Source organism: Nestor notabilis, unplaced genomic scaffold, assembly GCF_000696875.1.
Source record: "Nestor notabilis isolate BGI_N333 unplaced genomic scaffold, ASM69687v1 scaffold260, whole genome shotgun sequence".
In the NCBI taxonomy this organism is placed as follows: Eukaryota; Metazoa; Chordata; class Aves; order Psittaciformes; family Psittacidae; genus Nestor; species Nestor notabilis.
Genome location: NW_009910418.1, coordinates 75,142 through 86,390, shown reverse-complemented (window position 1 = coordinate 86,390; position 11,249 = coordinate 75,142). Strand labels below are relative to the sequence as shown.

General features: G+C 38.2%; 1 protein-coding gene across 1 annotated transcript in view; it reads left to right on the top strand.

Annotated features, from left to right (window-relative positions):
- Window positions 1–11,249, top strand: part of JAZF1 (JAZF zinc finger 1) — a gene marked incomplete at its 5' end in the record, with an annotated part of 86,273 nt that overhangs the window by 58,386 nt on the left and 16,638 nt on the right. The window lies entirely within an intron of this gene.

Here is an 11,249-nt window from a genome sequence, read left to right as displayed (position 1 = left end):
CTCTTTCTGGAAGTTCTGAAATGAACTGGTTGTTCATTATGTCCCTGGATATGAAAAAGGGAAGCATGTTGAGAATAGCTAAATGATAAAATCATAATGTAATTCAGAAAATTTTAATAGATTTTCTTAATTATCTCCTATTTGAAGCAAACTGATTCATTTCCATGAAATCCTACAGATGCCAAGGAATTTCTGCTTTCTTCTGTTTTGCTTTTATGTAGCTCTTCCTGAGAAGGCTAATTCATGATGTGGCCAGGTAGTATAACTTTACACATCTGTCAGGAACACTGGTTAGTGATGTATTCTTTCAAACATGTTCCATCAAATACTGAAGAAAAAAAGCCAGCGTCTGTCTGCTGAAATACTTTTCATTGTTCATATATTTTTCAAAATTTCAAAGTTACTCAGTATTGTTTTACCTGTAGGTAAGATAATCAGCTTCTCATGGCTGAATTTCTAGGGGTCCTGCCTGCCAGGTTATAAATAATATCACCTTCCACTTTCTGCAGCCTCTGTTCCAAGTTCCTCATTGGAGCCCTGTTCCAAAGTTAGGGTTTGTAATAGCTTGGTAGAAGAAAAAATACATTATTTATTGAAGGGTTTGGTTTTTTTAAGTAACCATCAACTAAGTTGCATTTCAGCAGCCTCAGCCCAATTTCTGGTTTTGTCATCTTGAAAGCTTTTCTGGGCCTAAAATAAGCATTGATATTTTTTTGATAACTACAGAATTTTTCCCAATGTTTGCTTGGCATAGGATTTTGGTCTTCGCAGTGGTTCTAGCTTGCACAGGTGACGTGGTTGCTCACAGTCATGCTGTGGCTGAGCTTCTCATTCTGTTGGTGCAGCGCCTGCAGAGGGAGCCCAGGAGGGCCAGCAGGCTAATTTTAGATAGGCAGCTCATGTGTCTGTTACTGGCTGATGCAAGTCTTTTTCCCTTAAGTGCAGGATGTATGGCAGTTGACTAGCGAGGTGATAAAACCAGGGATAGTTAGGCAAGATCTGTTTCAGGGAAACAATTTGGAGTATGTAAATCATCCTACATTTCAGCCTCACAGTGCCTGCACAACTTCCAAGCCCTACAGGCATACCCTCCACTGCATCCAGTCAGAATGAAGAATACTGCTGTATTCCTTCTGTGAGATCCTGTTTGATATGTACTCTGAGGAGACTCTTGTTAACTCATCTTTGAATACAGGTAAACATGTATGTTGTGGTTACTTAAGAAAATACAGAGGATGTTTTTCCTTAGGTTGCATGAAAGGGCATCATCTGGGTTGATGTTAAGTATTTGTTATAATCCAAATATAATCGTTATCCTAATCCTCCTTTAGATCTATGCTTTCCCAAACTATACATGAGAAATTCAGAATGGCAGTTTCTCTTTTATCATCTTCCATTCCAGTTGTTTGATACTGTGTTAGTATACCAGACTTTAGCAGCATGCATGGTATTACTGTTACTGCACAAGGTATAACTCAGAGCTGGTGCTGCTTTAGATGCCAGAGAGAAAGTATGCCTTGCAAGCTGGCGAGGTGGCATACAAATAGGCATGTCCTTCAGCAGAGAGTGTCTTTCGTGGCTGTTTGCCATTCTTGTTCCAGGTAGAAAGCAGGAACCTCACTAATCTTTTAGGTCCCATTTTCCATATACTGGCCTCCCTTTAGGTATGCTGCTCGTCCTGGCTTTCCTAGGTGTGGTAGTCTTATCTTGGGTAAAGCCAGCAGCTACCTGAATCCCAGTCATCTTTGTGCATGTCCTTACAGCTAATCCTGCCGTTTCCTGATGCTGTTAAGTTACTGTTACCATTTTTCAGCAAAACATAATTTCATATAATGATCTCTCATCCACATATTGACCAGACTTGAACCCACTTAGCTTGTGAAATTTGATAAGAAACAGTTCAAGGTGGTTTGGCTACAGGGAATGTTTGTTAAGTTTTGCAGTAAAAATCCCTGCCAAAAAAATATAGGCCAAATTCACAGACAGAGCTGAGCAGCTTCCAAGCTGACACGCATACATGCTGCAATGTTGCATGCATATGTATAGCACCTTCTTCTGTGTAACTGAGATCATTCGTGTAGAAACAGAAATATTCAGCAAAGAAGTGTGCTCTTTAAGGCTCTTCTCAGGTAATGAGGCAGACATGTATTTATCTGCAGACTCTGTATGTGTTAGTCCCCCAGAATGGCCCATTTGTGGTTTTGGTGGGTAGCAGAAATGCAGCAGTTAATTTTCTGTACCTCCCCTCTGTTCCCTTAGGGGTGACTGGCATGTGCTCTCTGCTTACATTTGGCTTTTTGTTCCCTCTCCTATAACAAGTTTTCTCTTCTTCTTAAGACCTATGTCCTCTCATGATTGCAGAAAGTTCACTTGAAAAGTTTGTTCCGGTTTTTGTTTTAACAATACTGCCTCCCAGGATACTCTGTTTAGTAACCTTAATGCTCTTTTTAGAGTTTGCAGGCAGAATTTAGCAAAAGAAATGGCTTCTATTAGCTATATAGGCTCCTTAGGGTGATAGGGAAATATTGCTAAGTAGCACCAGCACACAGCTTATTTTGGAAAGATGTTAATGGTCTGCAAACATTTAAATAACTCTTTATTTAAGGAGCGCTCAATTAAGTCACAAAAACTTATGTTGCCTTTATATTTAAATGTCAATTTTAAACCCACAAAACTAATGAACTCTAGTTATGGATAAAACTGGGGCTGACATTGCATCTTTAACATACGCTGTTAATTTTTTCAAATGTTTTCATACATATGTGTGGCTCACAGATGAAATTGCCTGCCCCGGCTTCCTGGCTTTGGAGTGTAAGTCAGAACATTGACATTCCTTTGAAAACTATGACATCTCTTCACACTGGAAAGCTTTAAAAAAGATTCAGTGATAGTAACTTACTAGTAATTTGTTATTAAAATAACCTGGTCCCAGTTTTAGTTATAAAAGTAATTCATAGTAGTGAGTCTCAGATTTAATTAAAAAATAAAGCAATTTTTGCATTGAAGGAGTGCCAAAAATCATCTGAAACCATTGTTTCATGTTTGTTTGGGTTTTCTTCCATATTTATGACTTTTTTTACTTCTTTGAGTTTTTACCTTTTTTTTATTATTATTATTATTATTATTGAAATTATTTCAGGCCTGGGATAGTAAATTTCAACCTGGAGTGCATTTTTGGCCTTCTTATAAATCCTAAAGCAAGAGTTTAATACTACCAACTGGCTTTTTAATGGTTCAACCCTAAGTCTCGCCCACCCCCAGAAAAAAGCTGGGGTAGTTGAAAACCTCATAATTAGCATTACATTTTGCTCTGAAGAAACTGGCTCTCAGACCTCTTTTCCTGTTTATTTGGATTTTAATGGATGACAAGTTACAACATTTATGCTGGTTTAATAGGTTTATAGACCTACTTACTTCCTGATCGTCTTGGGCAGCGGGTGGCAGCCAGTCCTGGCAGCGAGCATTGAGGATGCTATGGTGGGCTGGAATGGCTGTGGTTGTTGGTCAGTCCTTCCTCTTGTAAAGCAGATGAAAGAAGGAAGTTTTCATGGGTGGCCATAGCTGACCCCATGAGAGAATTGGCAAGTCCCATTTTGATTTGCAGCTGTCAGTTAAGTAGGTGACTAATTATTATTAATTAGGATAAATGCCTTTCTGGGGAGTAATGTTTGTACAGTCATTTGACTACATTTAAAAGATCTTACCTTTCCTTAATATGGCAAACTTCCTTGCAATTTCCACTACCTCAATTTCAATATTCACAGAAGTGACCCTATTTTCTGCTCACAGAAAATAACCTGATTTCTCAACCTCTTTTTTCCTTTCTCCTTCTAGTAAAATATGAAAGCAATAATGAATTCTAATTTGGAGTAAAAAATACTTTGTGGGATTGGCTGTAACCTTTAAGGAGTTTAAGATGTAAGCAGTGATATTGTAATCAAATATGCCTAAAAAATCAGTACAGCAATATTTTAAGACTAAAAAAATTCTATGACTGAGGCATTCAGTTACTACTACTGATGTAGAAACCATTACATTTACCGAGGTTACTATTTGACTGATGATTTAGTAGATCTATAGTAACTATATAGATAAACAGAACATATTTTAAACTGAAGTCAAGACTGCGTGGTAGCTGTGTTAATAATCCTAAAGCTGCACTGTTTCAGCCAGTTAGAGCATATCATGTGAAATGGGCCAATTTTTTTCTAATAAATCATACTAGTTGTGAACTGTGACTTTATTTAATATGTGATTTAAAGACAGAAAGTGAAATTAAATATATTTTCAATTAAGAAAAAAAAATCAGTCTTCACCTAGGATGTAATTTCTGAGCCTGGTGCAATTAGAAGTAATTATGATACCATTCTGTAATGACTTTAATTATGTTTGGGTTTGTAGGTTTCGTTAACAAACTAAATTGAAGGGAATTGAGTCCCATTTACATTATTAGGGACTGTGTTCTAAGATTAAAATAGTGTATATATAAACTTTTATTCAATAAAATCAATAGATTCTTACCACTTAGGCTATTAATCTTTTCTCTTATTCAGCTGGATTTTGTTCAGGATTCAAATGCAACTACTGGCAAAACAATGAGCAAAAGATTACAGCTTCCTTCTTGTGTTAATGAGTGTTCTTGCTACTGGTGAAATAATTCAGAGCTTTATTGTTCCCTCTTATGGGCGACTAATTTACAGGGAAGGAAAGTCTGTGTATTACAACTATCTCCTTTCACCTCCTGCCAAAAGCAGTTGGGACTTAGAAATGAATCTGCAAGGATCCACCTTGCCTCTGGTCCGTTATGCACTTGTTTGTTGTGGGAGCTTTGATTTTGGGAAGCAAAGCACTGTGGCAGTTTGAGTTTTTTCCAATAAACGTTGTTATCTCAAGGAACACTATATCAGTGACGATTCCTATAATTCCACTTGTATATAGCATTTGCCTTCATGGATAACTCATGAAGGAATCCCAAGGGCATCCTCTTCAGTCTATTCCCTTTTCTTTCCCAAGAACGCAAAAGCTGAAGGAAAATCACCCATTGTTTACTGGTAATAGCAATCAAGAACACAATAGTAACCAGCCATTGGAATTGGGCATTGAAATAGAGTAACAGGCATGCTGGAACCTAATATGGTTTAGATTCTAAATGTGTGTTTCATTTTTGTTACTTTGTTTAAAAAATGCATTGTCTTGTAATGCAAAATCTCATTGCTCTTCATAGGTATCAAAGCAGCTAACATTTCAGTACAGTTTCCATATGTTATGCTTTCAACAATGAAGTAATCATATGGCACAGACAGCTGTTACGCAGAGTGCTATAACAGCACATTAAACAGAATCCAGCGAGAAAAAGAGATATGCTCTGCCAAGCTACTTTGTAAGTTTAAAGTGGACGGTAGAAATGTAAAATAAGAGGGTTGTGTTCCCCCACCTCGTCCCCCAAATGAACTGAGAACTGAGAGGAGGAGGTAGGTGCCCAAACTTTCTTGTTTATGGATGTGCTATTAATACGTAGCCAAACTAACCCGAATTTGTAGCAGAGCTGCTATTTATATCAGAATGTTTTTGGTTTCTGTCAGCAGGTGGCATTTCTGAACTCCATGTTGGGTTGAATCAGAGCAGACTGTGAGCCATTAACTGCGCTATTCATTTGATAATCTGCAACAGCTTTTCCTTTGGGCAGTGCAGATTGGCTCAATACTGCTTCAGCTGGAGAGAGCTTGTTCTTTTGTGGTGGGCTTCTTTTTTTTAAGGCTAGTGCACTGCAAAACATTCTTTGATTAAGATTTTAAAGTTGCTTGAAATTAGGCTTGAGAGTTAGGACTAGTCAGTGGAAACAAGTACACACTGATGGCCTTTTGAAAATCAGGCTACAAATGCAGGTTATGTGCACTTAAGACATGATTAATGTTAAGCAATTAATACTCACTGAGTAGGTGAATGCCTGACTTTGAGCACATAAGCAAGTGTTTTGTCAGACTGGAATAAAATACTCTGCTCTTGCAGAGTTGCAAGTTCAAGAATTTATGTAGGCACAAAAGCCTAACTTTAGCCGTTCACTTCAAAAACTCTTCACCTGCATTACCATATTGTTAATGCTCAGGTTTAATTATTACACCTTATGTTAAAGCAGCATAGTGTCATGGAGATGTAATTGAAAAAATAATGAAAAGTAGAAATATGAGATCGAATCCCAGGGCTCTTGTATTAAATCATTGCTGAGAAGTGGGCTGAGTGTGCTACATTTTTGTGTGTTTGACTTACGGGGTGTCTAGCAAGTTCTACTGCAGCTTGAAAAAATGCATTTCAGATGTCTGAGGAACCATCTCATTAGTTGTTCAGATTGACAGAATTTTCTACTTGCTTAATTGCCTGTTCAGAGACTGAAGAACTTGTATGCTGTGTTTATATTAAAAATTAGATACATAAACCCACTCTTGTATAAACAGTATGGGCAAATAACTAAGCCATGCTTAACAAAATGAAGACCAAAATCAGTTCTCCAACATAATGAAAGTTTGTCTGAATGCATTTCATACTTCAGGCCTGCAAGGTACGATAAAATCTATGATAAAATATCTTGAGGCAACTGTATTGTGGTCTGTGGCAAAACTTGCCTTTGAGGGATTTCACCAGTGCCAGGAGTTCACATTTCAGTGCAGATGATGAAAGAGAACTTTCTTTATAATTTCTGGAGCCAGAATGGTCCCATCTAATTACAGGTTTGGGGGCCTATATTAATCCTGCACGCTAATTAATATGTACATATGTTTGCCCAGCATTCAGCAGTCTGAGGCACCTATTCTAATGGAGTCTTATGGGTGTTCTTGTAAAAAATACATAAATAATAATTAAAAAAATAATGAGTGCCATTGTGCAAAACAGTTGATCAACAGATGACAACTATAATATATGTGTGTGCTTAGACTGGTATGAGATTTTAACATGAGCTTTTGGCTGAGGTCGTGACTGAGCATGAATAATAAGTATAATCTGTGGTAGTTTCTAGTTTTTGCCTTAAGGAATAAAGCTGTAGTAGGAGGTTTCCAATAACAATGAAAAATAATAAGTAAAAGTGCAATTATTTCCTGTAGGGGTTTTCTAAACACAGGTGGGATTTGTTCCCAGCAACAGCTAAAAGATGTTGTTTTCAGTACTATATGCCACATTCTTTTCCTCGGGAGCCAGGCTTTAAACTTGTACGCATTCAGCTCTTTTTTCCAGAGTGAAAAATGCTTAAGTGCTCATCACTGTGCTTGGCTAAGTGCTTCAGAAGTTGATCTCTTTTTTTCTAGAAGTCATCTGCTCTCAGGTGGTGTCCAGGATCCTTAGAGAAGCTAGAGTATGCATTATATCGGTTACTCATTGACAAAAATGAACCAAAGAATTACATTCTCAGAACATTCTGAAACTTATCTTGGAGGATCTGTGGAACAGAGATGTCCTTGTGTTGCATGCACAGTAACAGTGCTATTGTCATATCTTGGGTGTGACTGCATGGCAAGTAATAGTTATTAACTTACAGCCCCAGATCAAACAGCTTGAGATTACCATGAGGTCATTATTTTAGTCAAACCTGCACTAATTGGTGGCTCAGTGATTTTCAAGTACACCTACATTGAATGGAAGTAACTGTATCTTGATGTTCCGAAGCAGCTGGAGGTCTCTTCTGCTGAGGGACCACCAGCAGACTGCTGTAACTCCTGTTGCTCCTGTTTTCTTGATTAGTTTTTCATGGAATTCTGAGCACAGGGCCCCAGTAATGTGACGACGGTTCTTTAAAAGTCCTGTAGCTTTGTAGTACAGATCTTGGAGTATTTCTGCAGGGCTGTGCTAGACAAGCCAACACAACTCGTGAGCATCTTGCTTTTCCTGAGTCTTGAGGTTCCCACTGATCCAAGACTATAACCTTGTAAATATGGGGGAAAATGATAGGGATTCTCCTGTTATTAACCTTTTCTATGGTTTTCACAAGGACACATACCATGGTAACCGCCTCTGCTTAGTCCTTCTTTTAGGTTCATCCTAAACTTAACTTAAAACCTAAGGCAAAAAGGTCCATACTATATTCAAAAATGAAATTATTGTAAAGTAGTGCTAAAACAGTTGAAATTACTTTTAAAGTTAAAAGGACATTTATAAGGAAAGGAAGATTGAGGTAAAAATAGCTGTTGGGGGAAAATAGGGCTGTGCTATGAGGGGAAAATACACTAAGGCTTTTTTTTTTTAATCACAATTCTTCTCATGGCTTTCCTCTACATTTTCTGTTTTCCTTCTTTTCCTGCTTTGTGGGTGCATTTCCCTTATAATTCTGTTAAATTTCGCATTTGCTCCTTAACTTGGCAGTAAAAATATGTTGAGCCCCGTTTGCTGTACAGCTACATTCTGGGACAGTTGACTCAGTTGTTAGATTTTGTGCTTTCCAATAGGACTCTGAATCTTGCCAGAGAAGAAGGCACATCACAAATTTGACACTGCATCTTATTTATCTCATCTCACTCACTGCAGGTAACTTTACGTGTAACCTCCTGTTTGTTGTACTTTGTCTTCCCAGCCCCTTCAGAGCATTCTTGTTTGATACAGACGTAAATTGCACCGGCAATTGTAAAGCTACTGTGCTGTAGAATTGTATTTTAATTGCACATACCTGTAATTAATTGAATGGGAATTTTCACAGTACTCTCCCCAAGGAGCAATTTCATTGAAAAGTAACCGAGTTGTCTAGACTATAGCAACTCATAAAATCATCACTAGTTTTGGGGTTTGAGCTACAAAGCAGCAATAGAAACATGGCTTGTAGATTTAAAGTACTTCCAAGCGCAGGAGCTGTTTTATAATCCCCTTCGTAGTAGTCTAACCTGGCAAACCCTTTTTAACAGGGAGGAGAACGGAAAATGTACCATAAGCTTAAAGTAAGGATTATCTCTGGGTTAATTTGTGATAGAGTTTTTTTAGCATAGAAGTTTACCCGCTGGATATGGACCTTTCTTCCTCCACATGTTTAAAAATGAGACATTTTGTAGCAGGCACATTGTGCCTGCCTTTCACAGTGTGTGGAATAATACCTGCTTTAATGTAGGAATAGTGTGACAGTCAAAAAGAACTTCAGTGGTGCTGGTAACAATGACAGCATTCATGTTTGTGTGTTTACACTGCGAGGGCCAGTTGGTCAAAGGATTTCTTTATTATATTTTTTTACTGTTTAGCTTTATAAATAATCTGCTAATTATCTTGAAAATTACTAACCAGAAGCACAAATGTGTTTTAGAAAGTTGGAAACTGTAGTTGGGCACTTGGAACTTCTAGGTGCTTATTTAAATTGTGTGTATGGATATGCACATATATAAGCATATCTATATATAAATATTACACTGCAAGATTGAACAGGATTTATTTGTACCATTGTAGTGCCTTGAGGACTGAAAAACATCACTCTAGCTATATAGTGGTGTATGTCTTCATCCTGAAGGCAGTTAGGGTTTTCAAAGAGGTTTTACAGTGTCCAGCAGAAAAAAAACCCCATACTTAGGCCAGTGCTTCAGTGTGCTGAAAATGGTGAAACTTAAGCAAATGTTTGAGTTTTCCTTGCATTGTAGCCAAAGCAAATCAGAAGCAGAAAAAAGCAAAGACTAATGTACCATTTCACACTTGATGACTTAAAACACAGAGAGGTTTATTTCACAGGGGAAATGGTGTATTGTGAGTTGATGTTAGCCAGTACACAATCATCAAAATAATGTAAAATTACAGGAAAAAGATAGTTGTTTGTAGCTCTTACGTATTACCAAGAGAGCTGAAGGCTGTGAAATGTTTGTTGACCCCCAAAATTACATATTCCCTTGTCTTTTTAACATTTGTGGCCTGGCAAGTGAAAGACACAACCCTACTTCTTGCTGAAGATGAAGGCTGGTGCTTTGTCCACGCTAGCATAGGCTCCCTCTTGTAAGGTTTTGCCATATATAGTCAGACAGCATCATTCATGGCAGTTTCTCAGCACTTCTGCCTCTAATGCCAAAGGATACAAGAAGCCAAGGAGCAGTGGAAAAAGCAACTTGAGAAGTATTTTCATTTCAACTTCAGCCCAGTGATATATCATCTCGAACAACTCGCACCTGCTAACATACATTCTGTATACCTGATTGGAACAGTGATAGCCTCAAAGAAAGCTTTGTGACAGCATACCAGGCACAGTGCGGATTTTATTTTATCAGAAGCTTTGTTTTTAAAAAAAGAGAGAGGAGTCACAACTCCCCACTGAATGTGTTCTTGTGCCTGGGTGCTAAAAATGTGTTTCTTTCTCAGAAAAATGGAGTAGGATTAACTTAAAAAACATGTTTTCTGTAAATACTTTGTGTAGGCAGGATGAGAAAGTCCTTGATTCTGGCTCAGTAATCAATAGGCATTTTAGTCCTTGCAAGTAATACTGAGTATTGTCATTGAGGCTGTCTTTCAAATTATACTGAAGGAGTTTTTTAAATATAGATGGTCAGAGCACTTAAAAGCAGGTAGAGAGAAGCCTTAGTATCTTTTCATGCAAAAATAAATCCTCACACCCTTAAGTGCAATGAAGTAGAGAATCTGCCATTGCCTCCCTCATCGCTGGTCAGGGGTTTGTAACCCTCCTGGGGCTCATAAACATGAAATTCCCTCAGCCTAAAGCTGCTGGAAGAGCTCTGAGCTGCCCCGGATCTCTGCAACTCTGCCACGCCTTGATCGTCCACGGACAGCCTGCTGTAGGATCCCCTTGGCATGATTCAGCCCCATCACACGTCAGGTCTGAGGTCCAGCCTAGGAGCATCTTGGAAATCTCCATGTAGCTGAATCCCACTGAAATTAGTGGCCCTTCTCATGTAGTGAGTGCTGCGGGCACAGTGATAGCAATTCCTTGGATGGGAGCCTGGTCGTAGCTCGGTACATCCTTGCTGGGGTTGTGCAGGGATGAAGGCAAAGCACACGGAAGTCAGGGTGGGTAAGGACTGTGTGCATTAGCAGTTTTATGGCCTGTACTGTAAGTGGCTGAATAGCTTTTGTACAGCTGTAAAGCATGTTTAACCCGATGTTATAAACCATGTCTCAAATGTATTTTCATAGCTTCATAAACTCTAGTTCATTTATGTAGGTACTTTTTATTGTAGTCCTTTATCTTAAACATGAAACTGTTTCCTGATACGGTTTCTATTTTTTTTCTTCTCTTTTATGAAAAAAGGGGGAAAGAAAAGAAAAGCTGCCTTTTTGTTATGTGCATC